The sequence below is a fragment of the Lepisosteus oculatus genome, unplaced genomic scaffold (assembly GCF_040954835.1).
Source record: "Lepisosteus oculatus isolate fLepOcu1 unplaced genomic scaffold, fLepOcu1.hap2 HAP2_SCAFFOLD_40, whole genome shotgun sequence".
Lineage (NCBI taxonomy): Eukaryota > Metazoa > Chordata > Actinopteri > Semionotiformes > Lepisosteidae > Lepisosteus > Lepisosteus oculatus.
Genome location: NW_027167934.1, coordinates 182,619 through 202,500, shown reverse-complemented (window position 1 = coordinate 202,500; position 19,882 = coordinate 182,619). Strand labels below are relative to the sequence as shown.

The following is a 19,882-nucleotide window of genomic DNA, read 5'->3' as shown; positions in this document are numbered from 1 at the left end:
CATAGGCAGCCAAGAGTCTCCAAAACAATACAGAATTGACAGATAGGAGAAAATTCCCACTCGTCCTGAAGTTCCCAAAATCCAGCACTGAGCGTAAACAAAGTGTCTAAGTAGCGTGGGAATGCTAACCCTAACCCTAGCTGGAGTTTGAGCAATCCAGCACTGAGCGTAAAAAGATGAGTCAAAGTAACGTCTAATCGGATTCGTTTCCTTAGAGCTGGTTCAGAGTTTGCTCAAGAGTTTACCCAGTGCGCATTGATTCGTCGAATATACGTATATTCACGGCGAAAATACGGCTATACGTATATACGTCGCCTCGACGTATAATCAACGTCGAATTGCAACCGTAAAATCGACGACATTAATAAACGCATATATAACGTCGAAAACACATCTAACACAGTGCCTGAGGCTTTTTACTGTACGTATCATGTGTGCCGCAACTAGGAGTATACGGCTCTCTGCACAGTGTACGAAGTAAATTATTTTCGCAGTAATTAATTTACACGTGTATAATAAATATAGTAAATATAATAAATTAATTACTGCGAAAATAATTTTCTTCGTAAATCCTGCAATCCAGATGATTGGGGCATTGGTGCATGGCTACAGTCTGTGCTAGGAACATGGAGAGGGTCTCTGGTTCAATACATATTTGTGGGTCTGGTATTATTCGTTATGATCATATCGTTAATATCCTGTTTGAAAAACATGTGGACTAAAGCTGCTGCTTCTGTGCTAATTGTACGCCCTGAAGGGATCATGAAGGTCAAAAAATGGTTTCATGGGAAAGGTTCTCTTATCTAGTGGCAGAACCTGATGGGTAGAACAATATAGTTTTAAGGGGGGTTACCCTTGGGAGTGATTCCCCTAGATGCAAATGATTTTTGTGGTTTGTTTGTTCATAATAAGATGTTTTGCAGGAACGGAACAAAGAGAAATTTTACAACTTCAGCTAGAATTGTTCTGCAAAACGTCACAGCTGAGGCAGGGGAACAATGTGTAGATTTTTCTAAGAGTTATTACCCAGTTGTTGACCAATCTGTTGACCAATGTTGACCAAAAAAGCCTAAGATTATGCTGGGCTCCAGCCCACAGGGATTTACCTGTGCTGTAAGAACTAATGAGTGAATAAGGAGACTGGATTCTGGTGAAAGACTTCAGGAAAAAGAAATGGTGTTCACTCAGGTGGAGGGGGCTGTACCAGGTGCTGCTGACCACTGCCACTGCTGTGAAGGTCACAGAAATGGTGCCCTGGATTCATGCTTCCCACTGTAAAAAGGTCACAAACGAACTGAGCAAAGCGCAGGAGTGATGTCTCCACAAAGACAGATGGGGATAACCTGCTTGGGACTGATGTGCACAGCCTTTTTCCTTTTTATGTAGAAGCCTGTCACCACCCCAAAAGAGGAAGAATCTAAACACGAAGCCTCTTTGTATACAAACTGGCTGAATGAAACTGATAATGAGGGGGATATGAGTAATTTGTGGTATAAATTTATAAATCATACTGTAAAGTTAAAGAAATTTAATGCATCTTGTTATATATGTGCTTTAATGCCTCATTCTACAGCCTCACCCATGCGACTTTTTATGAAATGTACTCTTTTATTAATATCACGTTAGAAGGCTTAGACGCTATCAAACAAGAATTAAGGGGAGTTAGATTAATGGTACTTCAGAACAGGTTCGTGCTGGACCTTCAAAATGCAGCATCTGGAGGAGTCTATGCTTTAGTAGGAGACTCCTGTTGTACATATATTCCAGCTAATGACTATGATTACGGAAATCTTACGCTCGCTATTCAGCATTTGAAAGAACTAAAAGACAAGGTGAATAAAGAGAGAGGCATAAAAGATACACCGGCTTTTCTCTCCTGGTTAGAATCACTGTTTGGGCCAGGGGGAATGTTTTTCTTTTAAGTTACTAACACCGATTATAGGGGCTGTGATACTTGTCTTCCTGTTTTTATGTTGCTGTATGACATGTATTATTCCAATGCTTCGAAATATGGAAATATGGTACCTAGGGGGATAAACTGTTCATCCTTCCAGTCTGGAGAATTGGCAGCTGTCTGACGTCAGTAAGTGATCCTTAAAAAATTAATAGTTCCATGACAGTGTGCATCACCAGAAAATCAATTTCAATGCATTAAAACTCTTGTTATCCTTCTGATCATTGAAGTGTCATTGCCCCAGCACTGTATACTCTTACTTTTGACGCCTGTCTGAAGTTGGATCCATTTCTAAGAATGGTGACTCACATATCCTCATGCTCAACTTTGGCTCAACCACACAAACTATGAAGTTAATCATCTGCTTTTGCTCCAAGATTTGTGTTACTAGGCTCTCTCCTGGGGATCCTCGTGTTCAAACATTGCCCTTATTGTGGATGATCCATGACAGAATTCAGGGAATTCAGAATTCTGATACCTCAGCTCAGATTCTGACTGGGCAGACTGTCATTGCCTGGTGTGAATGTGTGCATATCTGTTTTTGTGCATGTTCTGTGGCCTGTTGTACAGTACATCACAAATGAAAGGGAAATGGAAAACTAAAATAAGACTCAAGTGTTTTATCTTTCATTAACAGTGTTTCATTAGTATCTGTGCTAGATCCTGTCATCCACTGCTTACCACGATAGGCTCTAGCACAGGATAGCAGCTAATACATTTAAAAATCTCACTGCACAATGTTGTATATTCAAGGGCTGATCTTCTGTACTTTTTCTTTCACTTTTCATTTCCAAGAAACTCAGTCCTGCCAGGAATAATCTGAGAACAAAATCAATCTGAGTGAAAATCTAAGCAGAGGAAGATTGTTTTACAGAGTCAACAAGGTCTAATTCAAGGTCATCAGCACTAACAACATTCTCTCTGGAGACAGGCGATAAGAAAATTGAAAGTGTGTATTGTTACTGTCACGACCACCAGGCAGTCAAGACCAAAGCGTAAGCAAGCTAATCAGCCCCAGCAGCGGGTGATTATTAACAAACGCCGCCGCACGAGTTAAACCACCTCCGCACACTCACTGTGCGGTGCGCACTGCTATTTAAACCATCTTCACCTGCTTCCCACTGCTCGGTATTGAGTCTACTCCTTGAGAGCTCTACCTGGCGTTTTTCCCCGTACCTCGTTTATTCTGGATTTTGGATTCCCCTTCTGCCTTTTCGACTTTGCACCTCGCCTCTCGCCTCGGACTGTCTGCTACCGGAGAACTTCCTGGATTACGACTTGCCTTTCGCCTTTTGACTACGACCTTGCCTCTCGTTTTGGTTTGTTCGCCTGCCTCATCTATCACCCGTGCCTGCGTCTGCACATGATCCGTGTATCTTCCCACCAGGGATTCCTAACAGTTACATAACAGCAGAGACTATGAGTTATGCTATCATGAGAGTGGTGATGGATTTTTTTCATTGCTTAGTTTTGCAGGTTCTGTACATTTGAACATTCAAAGTGACTAAAGTAAAGGAGTTTTCCCTTTTTACCACATAATTCCCAAAGATCAACACTAATAGAAAGCCTAATTCCAGCCAAGATTCAATTACTGTCTCTCAGGCATCCCAGCAGTGGATTTCATGACTTCAGACAGCCATCTTTATCAGTGGAGAACTCAATGCTCTGAGGTTTACTGGCAGAGTCTCACACTGGGTAATATGTTGGTAAATAATGTCCTATGGAATTCTACTATTGATAAATTCTACTATGGAACTGCGATGTGTCCTGAAAAAATATTCTATGATAGTGGTACAGTCCATCACACCCCACCTACAGCCTTTAAAAGAGAAAAAACAAATTATGATATTATGGTGGAAAAAGAGCCCTGGAATCTTTGTAGAAGGACAAAAGATGGAAAGAATGGGCAGTGTAACCATGGCAAAGAGAAGGGAAATATTGGAGAGAGCTTTTTTCATACACTTTTTATCATTGTTTTTCCAGCCCAACAATGATCAACAAATATGGGCAGGCATCCTGTGCCAAATCCAATCTACCTTTCTTCCAAGCATACAGGAATGTCAGTGAATTAAATATTGACATATGAAAATACCCAAAAATATGCAATCACACATATGCAGTTTGAGCAAACATAAGACAATACCCAAGTACCACAAACTACCAGGCATCATTAGCAGTTCAGGTGGGGAGCTGTGTCAGCATGTGTAGGCTACAAAGGAACAAGTAATAGGTCTATTCCATGCTTAAAAGAGAAGAAAGAAAACACAACATTTCAGCCGTGGAGCCCTCACACCTGAAGAAGGCTCCACGGCCGAAACGTTGTGTTTTCTTTCTTCTCTTTTCATCTAGTGTCATTAGCCAGTTCCTGTCAAAATAAAATAGAAATGGATAACATTCTAGAGAGAGTTTGAAATACCAAGGTACAATTTAAACCATATTTCTTCCACTACAACCACAATATTTTGGAGAGCCTATTTTCGCTGAGCCTAACTGCTCTGGCATGCCCGTTAGCCTCCGTCCTGCTTCAGCAATGAATGCAACGGGGCACATTCTGAGGGAGATGCAGTCAATCAGGTTGCAGGAAAACCACGCTATGCTTTTTTTTGAGATCCTGAAAAGGACAGAGGGGCCATGTATATGTGTGCAGCTGGATATGTAATTGCAGGTGGCGTAGCAAATTCTGCTGAAGCCCCACTGCCTGGTGTGGATGGTAGCTGTGCATGTTGCAGCAGAATTGTGCATGTGAGATCAAGGGGGCATGTCATGTGTTTGAGCACTTCACTCCCTTCCGGAAGAGTCCCAAAAATTTGTAAGTTCTTTGGATGACCTGTGGACCGATCTTTCACGATGAAGAATTCCTTAAGAAGAATAGATCTCGGCCCACCATCCCAATGCCTTCATCTCAAAACAGCAACCTCCCACTGCCCTTAGTCTGCAAGGCAGTCCTTTCAAGTGCAATGATGACGCCGGGACCTTCGTTGCCTATTGTATGAGCTGAACTTTTGTGCTCATCAATTCAACGCTCTTTCCATCAACTCATCTTGTCTTTTGACGCTTCGTGTTTTGTGCTCCTTTGACTATCGGCATATCGGGTGACTGCAAACACTGAAGTTCTTGCTTACGGAGTGTGGAACAGTGTTTTCAAGTGATCGCTGTTCTGTCATGTTGACGCCGAGTGAATCTTTCTTTGGCAACATAGGCAGGCTGACAGCAAAAGTAATGTCAAATTTCTTGACTTATTTCTGAATGTGAATGTTCTTTAGAAAAGGGATGCGGCGTTGCTTCTCCCCCGTGTAAAGGTCACGCATTCCAGACGTGGTTATGAGCGAACAGTTGCCGCAAGTGTTTGAAAAGAGCAAGAGAGGAAGCAGCCCTGCCCCGTGTGAGGATCAAACTCAGGACCTTCAGATGATGAGACTGACACGCTACCAACTACGCCAACGAGGCCAGCTGCGGTGCACAGCCGGAAAGTTTGCCTCATATGGATTTCAGTCGCCCGTTCCCTAATCTTTAGACGCCCTCTGCTGGATGTTGCATTTGCCTTTTGATCTCACCGATACTTTTTTGGTCTGTTTCTGTTGCAAGTCCGTTTTTCAGATCTCACCTAGCACAAGTCTCTCTGGCTGAAGTGACCTCTCTGCTTCAGCATCGTGCCCTCACTCAGCCATTAAAAACGTCACTCGGACTTCTGACATGCTGACATGAAATGTCAAGAGAGAGTGGCGGAGACGCTTAAGGCAGAGAGAAGATGAAGAGGGGGCGTGGCTGCGAAATGATTGACAGCTGCATGACGCTCTCCATGCAAGGTGTGACCACAGGCTAAAGAACACCTTTCGGCACATCAAGCTCTAAGCACACACCTGGAGGACGTGGGAAATGATCCCGCTACCTCACGCATGCAAAGCGAGCGCTGTACCATGCAAGCTAACCCCCCTCGCTGGAGCTCATGCCTCGGTGTCGCCTAGTGCCGCTTGTTCCCCTCTTACCGGGTGCAGTTCACTGCCCTTCGTCTGCAAGGCAGTCGTGTAATTGCGGCTTTCTTGACTTATTGATGAAGGTCTGACTGGACGAGCGAATGACGCCTCTCCCCCGTCCTCAAGCTCGCTGACAGAATAAAATAGAAAGTGCTGCCGTGGCTCATTGGTTTAGGGGTATGATTCTTGCTTAGGGTGTGGGAGGTCCTGGGTTCAACTCCCGGCTGAGCCCTTGTGTGCTCTTTTTGTCCTCGTCCACAAGACTGGGAACTGATATCCACATCACCTTGCAGCATCTGCTTATGGCAAACGATGGAATGTGACTAATGACTGAACGAGCCTGGTGAATACTCATCACGTGGCACAATGAGAGCGTGCAGTCAGCTGTCCAAGGCAGCAACCTCATTGCTCGTTCAAAAGAACACGTACTGAAAACTCATCACCACTATGTCGTAAATGAGCACCGCGATCGCTTGTTGTCATGCGTCCTTACTTAGGAAATGCAGAAGCAAAAACTGCCCTCTCTCAGCCACCGAAACGTGTGCGGCTCGCCTTGCACTCTCTGCGCCTCGCATATTTATGGAGCTGTCTGCTCTTCTTTCTGTTGAAGTACGCAAGTTACGGGGCGTACTGCAGACTATGATGTGCTCAATGACAGCTTTCAAGATTTGAAAACTATGAGCTTGAGGGCTCAAGTCGAACGAATGTGGTTGTTATGCAATTGATGATCAAACGCACATATTCTAACGATTCGTGAGAGTATGTTCTAAAGGTCCCTGGCTCGATCCCGGGTTTCGGCATTTTGTTTCATCGCTCCCTTTGTTCCTCTCTCCAGCGCCCCCTGCCTAAAATGACGCGTCCCTTTCTCAGCCCGAAACGCAAGCGATACACCAGCAACAAACCCTACAGGTTTCCGTAGTGTAGTGGTTATCACGTTTGCCTAACATGTGAAAGGTCCCAGGTTCGAGACCGGGTGAAAACAGCCCCTTCTTGCACGCTCCTGCACTTCACAGAGGTCTTGAACCACCAGTCATTTGTTCCCAATGTATTTCCGGTGCCTTCATGCACTCTTGTACCAAACGCACGTTCCTTCTGTATGCGGAGCCGATCATTTGCAATTGGGCTGTGCCGACAGATCAGGACGAGCTCTGTCGGCTCAAAAGCAGCGCAGGACCTGCAAGAACAACAGAAAGATTAGCATCCAGTGGGGGCTTCTTAGTGAGCCCAAGATCTCATCAAGAATCGGCTCCAGCAACAGGGCTGGACGCATTGTTCCATTCTCCGACCACTCTCGGTGTAAACAAGTCCCTCCTGGTCTCTGCTTGAATTGCACTTTCCTGCGTTTGCTTTGGTGTAACTGGCTTCCCCTGCATGGGCGAATGTGAAGAAGATCCTTAGTAAGTCATTGAAGAAACCCGAGAAGAGGTCGGAGTGGTCCCTGTCGTTCATCAACGATCCAGTCAGGCAGTACTCCTCTGTAAAGCGCCGTTCGTTCACATCAATCGGCTTTTTTTTGCCTTCATTCGTGCAAGTAGTAAAAGCAGACACCCCTATTCTGCCGTGACCCGGATTCGAACCGGGGTTGTTGCGGCCACAACGCAAAGTACTGACCACTATACGATCACGGCGAGTTACCGATACACACGTGGCAGGGCGGAAAAGGCTGTGCTCTCTTCGTGTGACATAATTCGGGAAAGTCCTGACGTTGCATTTCAACTGAGCCCCAGTATACATCGACCCTTCGACACTCTGAGTGACAACTCTCTTGCGTGTTTTCTCATATTTATGTAGTTTGCTTGCATGATGCCCGGAACAGCAGGGTTGTGCACTCCCATATGGTCTAGCGGTTAGGATTCCTGGTTTTCACCCAGGCGGCCCGGGTTCGACTCCCGGTATGGGAACGTGTCAATTTTGCCTCCTGCTTTCCAAAAGATCAGCACTGTGTACGAAGGAGCCGCATTAAAACTACTCGAACGTGCAAAACGTGCGAGAAGAGGGGGCGCTTGTTTCCAGCCGAAACTTCTCGCGTGTGAGACGAGCTGACCATCGCTGCAGGAGGTGGGAGGGTCACTCTGGTAGACAGGGCTGACCTTCGGCAATAGGATTTATACTCTCCAAGATGATATTTGCACTTTCTGGAGAGGCGATTTTCTCCACTTCAGTAGCCCGATTTCGTCGATTGCGTGGAGAGGGCTGTAGAATGTGACGCCGCCTTTCCTGCTCCGTCCATGACAGGCGTGCTGGTCTCTGGAGAGAGAGCACGGTCTATCAGCGCACTCCAATAAAGGCACTGGAAGCAGCTGAATCGCATTGGCGAAGCTCAGCGCTGGGCCGCTGAGCACATCTTACCACAGTTTCCGTAGTGTAGTGGTTATCACGTTCGCCTCACACGCGAAAAGTCCCCGGGTGGAAACAGACTTCTTTTGTCGCCACGAAAAAAAGGGGATTGGGGATTCACCTAGCGCTGTGATCGAACAGACCCACTCACCTCTTAGTGTGGCGGGATCTGCACAGTGCATGTCGCAGCGCATCCTTCTTTCACTTCAATGCGCGTCCTGATGTACCCCGGTCTCGCGCGTGACAGGTGGAGACAGGTGACAGGTCCGCGTGACAGGTCCTATACTAACGAGGAAGACATCGCTCTCTCCGACCCCCGGCATCGTGGCCCGACCCACCGTGCTGGAAGCCGACTCGTGCTGTGATTCCTTTACGGAGCAGAAATGACAACCGAGGAGCCGAGAGATCATTTCAGCATTTCGCGTCTGAACGGAAAACACAAACGACCAACTCGGAATGACTTCCTTTGACGCTTATCAAAGCGTTCTTTGTGCATCGAACAGACCCACTCACCTCTTAGTGTGGCGGGATCTGCACAGTGCATGTCGCAGCGCTCCCTGCTTTCACTTCAATGTGCTTCCTGATGTCGAGTCGTGTGCCGTGCGGAGGCTCTGAAAGCGAGAGCAATGAAAAGGTGCACGACGCTGTGTTAGAAAATAGAGAAGTGAAAGGCAGTTCTTTCTCTAAGGAGGTAAAAGAAAAGCTACTCCCCGTCGGAGAAATCGAACCCCGGTCTCCTGCATGACAGGCGGGGATATTTGCCACTATACTAACGAGGAAGACATCGCACGTTCCGACCCCCGGCATCGTGTCCCGACCCAGCGTGCTGGAAGGCGACGCGTGCTGTGATTCCTTTACGGAGCAGAAATGACAACCGAGGAGCCGAGAGATCATTTCAGCATTTCGCGTCTGAACGGAAAACACAAACGACCAACTCGGAATGACTTGCCTTTGACGCTTTTCAAAGCGTTCTTTGTGCACGACGACTGCGCCGCCTAGCAGATACAAATGGGTTGTACAACTTTGAAGTAGCAAATGGAAGAGGGCTAAGCCCCCTCTCTTTTAGCCCAGGTTCGATCTGTCTCCCAGACTCACCAGGCGCACGCACACACACACACCCGTGCCGTTGAAGTGCTCTGCTTCATTTCTAAGGGCAACTCAACATTCACTCCTACCCCGAGTGCAGAAAAGACAGCGTCTGCAGCAACAGCAGCTCAGGTCTCTGCCCATCTCCTCTTTTCTGCGGCTCCTGCGGAGTGGAGTCCTGCCTGGAGCTGTGTTTGCAGGCGGCGGCTCCCCGCGCCCTGTCTGTGCGTCGTGAAATTAATTAATAACGTTAATAAATTAATAAAGTAAATTTATAAAGTTATAAATTAGAAATTAATAACGATATAATTATATTCATGTACCGCAACACAAGAATAGTACACACTGTACATTGTCTGTCGATAATGTTTCTGTAGTGCTTTTTCAGCATTCAGCATGTGACTGTGCTGTTGGCGCTGTGGGTTAGGTTCCTGACTTCCATGTCACACGGTCTATGATTGAATCCCATAGAACTATGACTTCATTATTTAACAAACATTTCTTTGAAAAAATGAAACGTTTCCCTTGGTCAGAGATTAAAAAAAACCTCACTTTTTTTGAGGTTTTACTGTGCAGAGTGAGGTTTTACCTCACTTTTTTTGAGCAGAAGGTTTACTGTGACCTGAGAAGGGCCGGCATCCAATCACGGTGGTACACACACACGGTCTCACTCATATGAGCTACACAGCTACCAAGATGATCTCGGGTGCGCCGAGCTGGTACGGAACATATTGAACTGATCGACGGCGAATTGTCTCTTAGACAGGCTTTTCACCTCTGAGCTCCCTGACTGACAGTGATCAGCTAGGTAGTGAAACAGTCAGCTGCTTCTAAGCCTTAAACAGCTGCATCTCGGCGCTTCCACGGAGAGATGATTTGAAAGCCGAACATCGTCCATTGGGAACACCTTACTATCACTAGTTTAAGAGACTCTTAAGGTCTTGCAGAGGTGCCTGTCTAATAGCATGCGCTTTGCAAGCTATAGGTGTTTAGGCTGAGGCAGAATGCCTGTTAACAAAATGTTTTTCTAAAGGTGTGTCTAAGTGGCTGCAAAAGGACAACACTCCTGGGGCGCCGTGGCTCAGCTCCTGCACTTGATTATAATGCCGTTACATGTCGAAGCAGTAATTTACGTCATCCTACCACTGCAACACGGGGAATAGAGAGAAATGAGCACACGCTACGAATCGTCTCAATCACTCCCTAGAGTCGTAAGGCGCATTGAAGGGTGCACCCCCATCATTAATCGTTGCGCCTCTGTGAAAGGAAAGCTCTTGGGCAGTCTTTGAAACAGCTCGGATGAAACACTTGATTGCTTCCATGTGCATCTGGAGCCCACTTCTTATTTTCACTTCACGCCGCCCAAAGCATTTCTAAAACAGGAGATTCGCGTTTGGGAATGCGCCCTGCCCTACAAATAAAACAGGTCTACGGGTCTGAAACCTGCTCCACAGAAAACAGCTCTGTTGCGCTTTTGATCAAAGGGAGATTCACTGTTCTTACTTTTTGATGACATAACACCCAAAGGGGCTTCTTTGGAGCTGGATTCCAACCAGCATCCTTAAGTTTCTTGGCGGTATCCTTTACAGTCCTCTGTTCGGTCGACAAGGGACTGAAGGGGGCAGCTTTCCTCACACATACAGTGCAATGTACTGTAGTGTTCCCCTTCATTGAATTCGCAGTTCTGCATCAGACCTCTAACTCGTTTCCTTAGCTTGGATTTAAGCCACGAAGCAGGCTTCTACTGTATAAACTTCTAGAGGAATCACAAACTATTTGAGAGGCCACCATCCCAGGGGGACCTGACAAAGTCTATCCCTAAACACCTAGCGCAGTCTCTCGAGAGACTGTCAAAAATCGCTTTCTCTGTTTGCGTTGCAAGTAAGTGAAAACGCGGTCTCAAACCAGAGCTACTTGGCAGCAGCGGCACGTAAATACCGTTACTGTTACTGCTCGATACCGACGTTAGCCTACTATACCATGTTCAGCCACCGCTAGAAAATGTACGGCTCTAGGACCGGAGCAAACGACAGGAGGGCCAACGCCGAACGGGCACACGTGTCAGACATGGAGCGCGACGAGGATGGGATTCAAACCCATGCGTGAAGAGCACAATGGATTAGCAGTCCATCGCCTTATCCACTCGGCCACTTTGTCAAGGAAACTGGGCTGTCCGGACATGGGTTGGCGCGCTCCAGATGATCTTTTCTTTTTTTTCCCTCGTACTCGAGGGTCATTTTCCTGTTCCACATGCGATTTCAACATTTTCCTTGGGAGATGTCAAGCCAGCAAGCCACTGCTGTGGTTCAATGGCCAGTGTGGAGATCAGTGGCCCTGTTGTACATAGAAAGCACATTGAGCTCCTTGGACATGAAAAGTTCCAGATAAAAGCCATTTGTCACCCTTTCTCTTGGTGTTGATGTTGCTATTGTATGTAAAGGTGGCAACTTGCTCAGCGAGCAGGCGGAGCACACACCGAATCCAGATGTGTCTGAGTGGTGTGTCCAAGTGGCTGCAAAAGGACAGCGCTCCTGGGGCGCCGTGGCTTAGTTGCTTAAAGCGCCTGCCTAGTAAACAGGAGACCCTGGCTCTGAATCCCAGCGGTGCCTTTTTTGTTCTGTCTTCTCGAACAGAACTGGTCATTATGGACAACCGCCTACAGCTAGACTTAATTAAATGCAAGTATTCATTTCCTGTCTTTAAGCGACTTGTTTTTCTTAAAATGGATGCAACTTGCAAAACATGAAATACAAACCTTGCTAATCAGCGCTAGCGGCTGGCAAAAAAAAAGAAGTCAGCAATGTTTTTTTTCTTTAACCTTAACCCTGCTAATGGAGAAGAGTTAAACGACCGAGTCTATGCAGCTTAAACGGTGCGCACGTCGGGTTCTTAGCTGAAAGGGTGGTAAATCACGCTCACCCCAGTCCTTAATCTTTTAAAGAGGATACAAAATTGAACCTAGTCGCCACATCACATACATCCTGTTCAATGATAAAAAGGTAACATCTATCCTCGCTCCAGAGTCAATCTCACGTTGAGGGCATCTTTTTTTTTCACTTTACCGTGAATCGGGCTCGGCTGCACAGAGGAGAGAGCAGAGCAATGAGGTCACGGGGACAGGGGAGTCACACGCTGGCGGTTTGAATACGCGGAAGATCACTGAGGGATCCACAGTATATGGACCCTCCGTGCGCCATCAGTCCGCACTCCGGACTCTGAATCCTGCCATCCGAGTTAAGATCTCGGCGGAACCTGAGGCGCAGTTCCTTCTTAAAACGTAATCTGGTGAGCATTTCTAGAATCGTACTTGTATAGATGCAGCCTTTAATTTGTTGCTAGGTTAAAATTGATGACTTCTTGTATTTCAGTAGGCAACTGCCCTCTTGATTTCGGATTTAATTTCTTTATTACAGGGGCGCTTTTATGAAGACAGAGTCATGTTCAGGTACTTTGCTTGATGGAGGAAGCTCATTTCGGACTCTGTGATCTGCTCACCTGGAAAGGTCTGCTGTACTACTACAAGAGAGAAGTAGAGTCTGGAAGAAGGGACAATTTTATGATGCTTTGGAAGGTAGGTTTTTTTTTCTTTGAAATCGAAATGAATCAGAATATCAGTGCAAAAGACAAACTCTTGGTTTAGTTTAAAGAGATATGGTTTTAAAACAGACAAAATGTAGAAAACAGGTGTTTCTCACTTTTGGAAAAGAATGGACCGGGGGTAATAGTTTACTAGTTGCAGTGCTGAGCTCACCGGGTTGCAGTCCTGCAGTGTCACACGACGGCCAGTGGCGCAATGGATAACGCGTTTGACTACGGATCAGGAGATTGTAAGTTCGACTCCTGCCTGGCTCGGGTCGTTTTTAAACGCATCGGGCTACTCCCCTAAGTAGTTTGTGCTACTTACTGCGTTGTAATCGTACTCAGTAAGAGATTTCCTTCATGTAAATGAACTGCACCTGACAGCTTTAGAAAAACACCTGGGCTCAGTACGGTGCTGAGAGCTCAGAGTTGCTGTTGTTCTAATTAGCACGCACTGCATCGGCTATGAACCTGAACTTTTCAATTATTCCAATCAATAAGTCAACACGTAGTCCACATGAAAGGTAGAAATATTCTCTTGTCTGTCTCTTGTTTGTATAGAACTGAATGTCCCTGACAATGTACTGTTAGTTTTAATTGAAGAACGGCATTTGTGTTCAAATATATCAGACAAGTTTACGTAACTGCTCATGCGACACTCAGTTGTAATTAGTCAAGAAATAAAGTCGAACAACAGCTGCGGGTTTGATTCTGATCGTATCAGACTGCAGCACCTTTTTCTTCAATTGACAAATGATAGAGATTCGAAGAGAGATCCTTCAGACCAGCAAGCAAACCCACGGCTATTTCGGTTTTCTATCTAGGCAACGTTGGTGTCTGCAATACCATACATGAAAGCGTGATGCAATTTCTGTGGCTAAATTTGTTGCACGTCATGCACAGTAAGAGTGTTTCTAACACCAAATAAAAAGTCAACAATTAGCGATCACGCCTTCTCCTCAGTTAACCCACTGAAACCCTTGCTGTTAACAGTTCTTTAATGCGTGCTTTACGAGCACCTACATATTGTGTCGGTTCTTTCAGTTTTATTCATTAGGTTTTCAAAGGCATAAGTAGAACACCAGAGGTGCGAACGCAAGATGTGTGGTTATCTGAAGAACTCATTTCCATGGCGGCGGGGGCAAGCGATTTAGCGTTTTTATAGTACCAGGAAAGGAGAAGTGGCACTTCGCCTTTACCGCACAGGCACAAGGAGACGTGGGGCAGACGCCGTAATCGGCAGGATTCGAACCTCCGCGGGGAGTCCCCAACGGATTTCGAGTCCATCGCCTTAACCACTCGGCCACGACTACAGCGAGTTCGCCATCGCCGCATTCCTCCTTTAATGTAACACGGAGTGCGACGTGGCTGCGGAAACCTTTTCAAAGTTGCTCTCCGTTAAAAAAAAATAAATACCTTTGACAAAATACGTGCCGGCAGACAGACACGCCTCAGAGGGTTTAAGGCTGGCTTCACGTTCAAATGATAAAGTCTCCCCGTCCGGATGTCAAAATGCAGCTTTGGCAGACAGAAAAAACAGCAACAAACCATAAATGTGGATAAGGATTTTACAAGCTGCACCACACTGCACTTTCAAAAGCATTTACATTCCTGTTAGACGCAGGAATTGCCTTTGATTTGCGTGCTTACAAACGCCATGGAAAACGAAACAAAACAAAAGCCCTCAGCTCCTGCACTTGATTATAATGCCGTTACATGTCGAAGCAGGAACTTACGTCATCCTACCACTGCAACACGGGGAATAGAGGGAAATGAGCACACGCTACGAATCGTCTCAATCACTCCCTAGAGTCGTAAGGCGCATTGAAGGGTGCACCCCCATCATTAATCGTTGCGCCTCTGTGAAAGGAAAGCTCTTGGGCAGTCTTTGAAACAGCTCGGATGAAACACTTGATTGCTTCCATGTGCATCTGGAGCCCACTTCTTATTTTCACTTCACGCCGCCCAAAGCATTTCTAAAACAGGAGATTCGCGTTTGGGAATGCGCCCTGCCCTACAAATAAAACAGGTCTACGGGTCTGAAACCTGCTCCACAGAAAACAGCTCTGTTGCGCTTTTGATCAAAGGGAGATTCACTGTTCTTACTTTTTGATGACATAACACCCAGAGGGGCTTCTTTGGAGCTGGATTCCAACCAGCATCCTTAAGTTTCTTGGCGGTATCCTTTACAGTCCTCTGTTCGGTCGACAAGGGACTGAAGGGGGCAGCTTTCCTCACACATACAGTGCAATGTACTGTAGTGTTCCCCTTCATTGAATTCGCAGTTCTGCATCAGACCTCTAACTCGTTTCCTTAGCTTTGATTTAAGCCACGAAGCAGGCTTCTACTGTATAAACGTCTAGAGGAATCACAAACTATTTGAGAGGCCACCATCCCAGGGGGAACTGACAAAGTCTATCCCTAAACACCTAGCGCAGTCTCTCGAGAGACTGTCAAAAATCGCTTTCTCTGTTTGCGTTGCAAGTAAGTGAAAACGCGGTCTCAAACCAGAGCTACTTGGCAGCAGCGGCACGTAAATACCATTACTGTTACTGCTCGATACCGACGTTAGCCTACTATACCATGTTCAGCCACCGCTAGAAAATGTACAGCTCTAGAACCGGAGCAAACGACAGGATGGCCGATGCCAAACGGGCATACGTGTCAGACATGGAGAGCGACGAGGATGGGATTTGAACCCATGCGTGCAGAGCACAATGGATTAGCAGTCCATCGCCTTAACCACTCGGCCACCTCGTCGACAAAAGTGGGCTGTCCGGACATGGGTTGGCGCGCTCCAGATGATCTTTTTCTTTTTTTTCCCTCGTACTCGAGGGTCATTTTCCTGTTCCACATGCGATTTCAACATTTTCCTTGGGAGATGTCAAGCCAGCAAGCCACTGCTGTGGTTCAATGGCCAGTGTGGAGATCAGTGGCCCTGTTGTACACAGAAAGCACATTGAGCTCCTTGGACATGAAAAGTTCCAGATAAAAGCCATTTGTCACCCTTTCTCTTGGTGTCGATGTTGCTATTGTATGTAAAGGTGGCAACTTGCTCAGCGAGCAGGCGGAGCACACACCGAATGCAGATGTGTCTGAGTGGTGTGTCCAAGTGGCTGCAAAAGGACAGCGCTCCTGGGGTGCCGTGGCTTAGTTGCTTAAAGCGCCTGCCTAGTAAACAGGAGACCCTGGCTCTGAATCCCAGCGGTGCCTTTTTTGTTCTGTCTTTTCGAACAGAACTGGTCATTATGGACAACCGCCTACGGCTAGACTTAATTAAATGCAAGCATTCATTTCCTGTCTTGAACGACTTGTTTTTCTTAAAATGGATGCAACTTGCAAAACATGAAATACAAACCTTGCTAATCAGCGCTCGCGGCTGGCAAAAAAAAAAAGAGGTCAGCAATGTTTTTTTCTTTAACCTTAACCCTGCTAATGGAGAAGAGTTAAACGACCGAGTCTATGCAGCTTAAACGGTCCGCACGTCGGGTTCTTAGCTGAAAGGGTGGTAAATCACACTCACCCCAATCCTTAATCTTTTAAAGAGGATACAAAATTGAACCTAGTCGCCACATCACATACATCCTGTTCAACGATAAATAGGTAACATCTGTAGTGTGCTCTCTGAAGGCACTAGTTCTGTAGGATTTGGGATTTACTGAGACAATTATTCATTGTAGCAGTAAATCACAAAGTTGATTCTTTTGATGGCTTTAGAATCCAACCATGCGACATAACTCAAACAACGCACACACACAGGTACTAATACACGAGGATACATTTATTAATACATAGAATATGCATGTAAACCTAACAGATCTTATCGAGAGGGTTATCAGAATACAAAAGGTATATATTCAGTCAGTTACAAAGAGTTACATATATCAAGAGGACATACGTTCAGTATATCATTCATTTAGACCGTTTCGTAAATGAACTTGGTTATAACTTCTACACTAGATACTCAAAACAAGTACATAACTCTTAGGAATTAAATTGATATCAACTGGTTGGGATAACAATTGAATTCTCGAGCTGTCATGCAGTGAAGTTGAATACTCATCCAATCTCTGGGGATTCAGATCTCCTGCGGGCACAAAGCAGTTGCAGGCTTGTTGCTGTCTAATCCGCGCTCTCTGGCTCTATGCCAGGCTTTGCTGTTCAGCTTGCGACGGTGCTCTGGTGATGTTGACCTTGGGGTTGTAGACCACTTGGATGAGGCTCTCTCTTGGAATCTTGCAGACCTTTAGGCGCCAATGGATGACCATTGATCATGATAGCCAGGCTTAGCTAAGTGCATCCCCATTTGGGAGCTGTACCTTATCAAAAGAAAACATCTTTAAATCAGTCTGCATGAATAGCTTCTCTGTGACTGCACCACAGAGATGAAGAGGGAGATGGGGCCTCATTTGGGAAAGCACAGCAACACTTAATTCTGTCTTATTAATAAGCCTCGCCGCTACAGTACGTACAGTTATAATTCAATCTGAATTAAAAACTACATGTCCCAGTTACCATGGTGGTGCTTGTGATCATTGCGTTTAACCAACGAAACAGGGCGAAAAATCAGTCACATGACTTTGTGGCTGAGTTTAGAAAGCTTAACGTATCAGCAAGACAGCAAAGACATTTTTCCAAGAAAGTTTAGCCTTTGTCACTAATGAAACCGCTAAATAAAGACATAAATATGGAAATTGACAGTTAATTGACTTTTATATTTCTAAATATCACAACATGTTCGAATCCAAGTCATTTTTAATAACAATGGGTAAACTGGGTAAACTATCACAAAGCTTTAAAAAACTTAACATTTTTATTATCAACAAATTGTAAATACGATGTTTACATTGGCATTATTAATTTTTCACTTGAGTATATGGAGGATTGTGAGAGCAGACCCCCCCTCTTAGGCTACATTTTTAATAAGAAATGGAGGCTGTATGCGTTACAATATAAACATTTACTGTCAAACTTTAAATCAACAGTTGATTTAAAGACAATCTGTCAAAGTGCAATGAAACACAATATTGTTGTTGTTGTTGTTGTTATTGTTGTTTTTATCCTGTAAAGCGTTTTGAGAAGCCACCTTTAAAGGCGCTATATAAAGGCGCTGATTCTTATGGAATGTGTTTTCTTTCTTCTTTTTTTTCAGCATAGAATAAACCTGTTACAGTACTTGATTCTTATGGATGCCCGGTTCCGCCGGGGATTCAAAATAAAACATGGAATCACGTGTCTAAGGAAATAGCATTATAACTATATCCATGCACAAACAGTAGCATGTTACATTATTAATTTGGGTGTCTCCTCTTGCCAGAAAGCGCTAAATTGCATTTTGAGTGCGGTTTTTGACTTTTTTTAAATTACAACCCATACATAAGCTGATACTGTTTAGACTTTTAATTATTTTAAACTGTATTACAGCAGCACAATGTGCTTTTTCACGAAACCTAGAGTACTGAAATGTCTTGCGTTGTACAGCTTTTCAGCTAAATATATTTATCGCTTACACCTGACACTTGATGTGCCCGACAAAAACCAGTTGAACAGCTCTGTTGGAGGTTTGCAGATCAGATCAGATTCCCTTCCCCCCACAGAAAGACAGACTTATTAGTCGCTATTCACTGCGACAGCAGCTCCAATTTCAGGCGTAAGCGATAGATCCCAGTTTAGCCGATCTTGTTACAGCATGTTCCAGTTTACTCTTATTAACCATATTAATTTTAAGTGCTTAATGCCATTTTTTGACCACGCACGAATATTCTTATGTCCATACCTTTGCAAGGGAATCAGTGTGAATTATAATACTAATTAAATAACCGCGGGCACTTTCCACCCCCTCTGACAGCAGGAACATAACCCATTCTCAGCTCAGCAGCTCATTACAATATAGGGTGTTCAAATCTTTTGCTGCCTCAAAAAGCTTTAGAGAACTTAACATTTCTATTATCAACAAATTGTAAATACCACGTTTACATTGGCATTACTAATTTTTCACTTGAGTGTATGGAGGATTGTCAGCTGTCACTGAGAGCAGTTAATTAAATGTATTTTTTGATTCACAATCAGACAGCTTTCTCCTAGTTTAGATTAATTTTTCTTGGGATTTTGGGATCAAACGTGGAAAGATTAGATTAGTAATCGTTTTTATTTTTTAAATACATTTTAGAAAAGTGTAATCTATACTTAAAAGCTGTATAAAAGCTGTATAAAAGACACTCGATATTAATGGAGTTTAGTTGATACTTTTTAAACTTTTAATTATTTTAAATTGTATTACAGCATTGTACACATGCTTAAAAGAGAAGAAAACGCAAGCCTTCTTCAGGTGTGAGGGCATTCTGCTCAGAATGAAACACTAAAATGTAATGTAGGCTCTGAATGGGTTCAATTATGATTTGGGCTTGATTAAGGTCGCTGCCTTTCATCCAAAATCCTGCTTGAATCCTTCTAAACTAAAAATTAGACATGAGCAGGGGCTCTGGTGAAATTTCTCTTTTTTTAATTTCTCTTTTTTTCTTGGAAAAATATCTTACCCGCTGCAATCCGGGCACAGAAGGATTAAAAGAAGCCAGACAGGCAGGGGGAAGAGTGAGTTCTAGATAAAGAGGTATCCAGGTAACAGTGAAGGTAACAGCCGCAGACGTGGCCTACTTAGCCCGCCAGGGTTACCCTACTCTCCCGGAGGAGGCCCACCGGGAAATAGCGCTCCAGGCGTTCCTGGCCCCGGCGCCGACTGAGGTGCAGTGCCACGTGATGCTGGCCGCACTGGTCCCCTTGGAGCAGGCCCTGGCTCTGGCTGAGCAGACTGATGCCGTATTCGAGGAAACCGGTGGGCGCCAACGGAGGGGCGCACGGGGAATCAGATGGGGAGGAGGAGACGCCCAGCGCGACGATGCTGGGGGAGCGATGACGGCTGGTCATCTGCCACTGCTGTGGGGAGAGGGGACAC

The 19,882-nt window shown here is 45.2% G+C and overlaps 5 non-coding genes across 5 annotated transcripts; 1 reads left to right on the top strand and 4 right to left on the bottom strand.

Annotated features, from left to right (window-relative positions):
• Window positions 1-5,328: 5,328 nt before the first annotated feature.
• trnam-cau (transfer RNA methionine (anticodon CAU)) lies at window positions 5,329-5,401 on the bottom strand. Its single transcript has one exon. It is a non-coding gene; the product is annotated as a tRNA-Met (tRNA).
• A 2,083-nt stretch (window positions 5,402-7,484) lies between these two features.
• On the bottom strand, window positions 7,485-7,556 carry trnah-gug (transfer RNA histidin (anticodon GUG)). The gene has a single exon. It is a non-coding gene; the product is annotated as a tRNA-His (tRNA).
• A 201-nt stretch (window positions 7,557-7,757) lies between these two features.
• On the top strand, window positions 7,758-7,829 carry trnae-uuc (transfer RNA glutamic acid (anticodon UUC)). The gene has a single exon. It is a non-coding gene; the product is annotated as a tRNA-Glu (tRNA).
• A 6,332-nt stretch (window positions 7,830-14,161) lies between these two features.
• On the bottom strand, window positions 14,162-14,243 carry trnas-cga (transfer RNA serine (anticodon CGA)). Its single transcript has one exon. It is a non-coding gene; the product is annotated as a tRNA-Ser (tRNA).
• A 1,365-nt stretch (window positions 14,244-15,608) lies between these two features.
• On the bottom strand, window positions 15,609-15,690 carry trnas-gcu (transfer RNA serine (anticodon GCU)). Its single transcript has one exon. It is a non-coding gene; the product is annotated as a tRNA-Ser (tRNA).
• Between the last annotated feature and the right edge of the window lie 4,192 nt (window positions 15,691-19,882).